Here is a 1,917-nt window from a genome sequence, read left to right on the forward strand (position 1 = left end):
TGATCTCCATTATCCATCGTTCTTTCACTTTTTCTTTGTTTAGGATCTGAATGAGATTGTTTATACCACTCTGGCCCATTTCAGATTCTTTCCAGTTTCCTTAAGAAGCGAAAAATGCCTGATTGGAAGGAAAATATATTTTCCAGTTGCGAGTGTCTTATTTGAAGAAAGATTTCTCTCTCTGTGTCTCCTTCCCAGATGTTTGCAGACGTACCCAGCAATACTTAATGCCCTCTTTGCACTGATTTTGGTGAGAAAAGGGGGGTGCGTGGCATTTCATCAGCGGAAGCTTTACATTCTCAAGGCATTTGATTTGCTCCTTTGGTAGGCAATTCAATGCATATGCTGCAAAAGACCATTTTTAAAAGGATTACACTCTACAATTTCCAAAATTTCAATGTTTAAGAAATGCAAAGCGCACTCTCTCTCTCTCATGCCCCTCTCTCCAGCCATTGAGTCATAGAGCCGTACAGCACAGAAGAAGACCCTTCAGTCCAACCCGTCCATGCTGACCATATTTCCCAAACTAAAATAGTCCCATTTATCTGCATTTGGTCCATTTTCCTCTAAACCTTTCCTATCCATATACCTGTTCAAATGTCTTTTAAATGTTGTAACTGTACCGACATCTACCCCTTCCTCTGGCAGTTCATTCCACATACGAGCCATCCTCTGTGTGAAACAGTTGGCCCCCCACGTCCCTTTTAAATCTTTCCACTCTCACCTTAAAAAAGTGCCCCTTGATTTTGAACAATCCCACCCTAGGGAAAATACCTTCGCTATTCACCTTATCTATGCCCCTTATGATTTATAAACCACCATAGTGTCACCCCTAAGCCTCATACTCTGCAGTGATTAAAGTCCCAGGATCTCCAGCCTCTCCTTTATAACTGAAACACTCCAGTCCCAGTAAATCTTTACTGAACCCTCTCCAATTTAATAATATCCTTCCTTTAGCATGGTGACCAGAACTGAACACAATATTCCAAAGTGCCCTTCTCTCTTTTTCCAATTAGCCTCTCCTTTTTCTCTCCCATGGGCAAACTTTCTATTGTTACACTGCCTTTTGTGCTCCATTTTCCCTTCATTGCCTAGATTGTAAACACTAAAACGAGGGAGAGAATAAAATAAAATAAACGGAGAGACAGGGAGAGGGAGATGGCGGAGGACAAAGCCAAGGGGGAAAATGTGAAAAGTGAAGGGAATGACCACAGGAATGATCATATTAACCTGAAAGTGGCTGGATAGGATGGTTCAGTCGTACAGTTTAAGATAAAGAAGCAAACACCGCTGAGCAAACTGATGAAAGCGTATTGTGAGAGACAGGGCTTGCAGATCAGACAGATCAGGTTTCGTTTCGATGGGCAGCCAATAAATGAAACTGATACACCGGCTATGTTGGAAATGGAAGACGAAGACACCATTGATGTATTCCAGCAGCAGACGGGAGGAACCTGCTAACCTCATGACGGTAATTTAATGTAAATAATGTTCCACACAAAGTACATATTCATGCAACACGCTGTATTTTACTCTATTTTGAACTGCAACATTTGGGGCAATTGCTGTTATAAAAATGTTATAAAAATAGGTAAAGAGCTGTGTGACATCTTTGCAATAAATTGCTTTTTTTTTGCATTGTTTTACTTTCTGGATACAGGGAATTTTCTTTGTATTTTGGATTAATCCCAATAAAGTTGATCTTGTTTCCTTTAAAAAAAATGTCGTCATTGTCTACAGGAATAGTGCCAGAAGACTGGAGACAAGCAAATGTTGTCCCCTTGTTCAAGAAGGGGAGTAGAGACAACCCTGGTAATTATAGACCAGTGAGCCTTACTTCAGTTGTGGGTAAAGTGTTGGAAAGGATTAGAAGAGATAGGATTTATAATCATCTAGAAAGGAATAATTTGATTAGGG

At 40.3% G+C, this 1,917-nt stretch overlaps 1 pseudogene; it reads left to right on the top strand.

The window, feature by feature from the left end:
• Window positions 1-1,158: 1,158 nt before the first annotated feature.
• LOC109920992 lies at window positions 1,159-1,685 on the top strand (annotated as a pseudogene).
• Window positions 1,686-1,917: the final 232 nt, after the last annotated feature.

The sequence above is a fragment of the Rhincodon typus genome, unplaced genomic scaffold, assembly GCF_021869965.1.
Source record: "Rhincodon typus isolate 14 unplaced genomic scaffold, sRhiTyp1.1 hic_rhity00010339, whole genome shotgun sequence".
NCBI lineage: Eukaryota > Metazoa > Chordata > Chondrichthyes > Orectolobiformes > Rhincodontidae > Rhincodon > Rhincodon typus.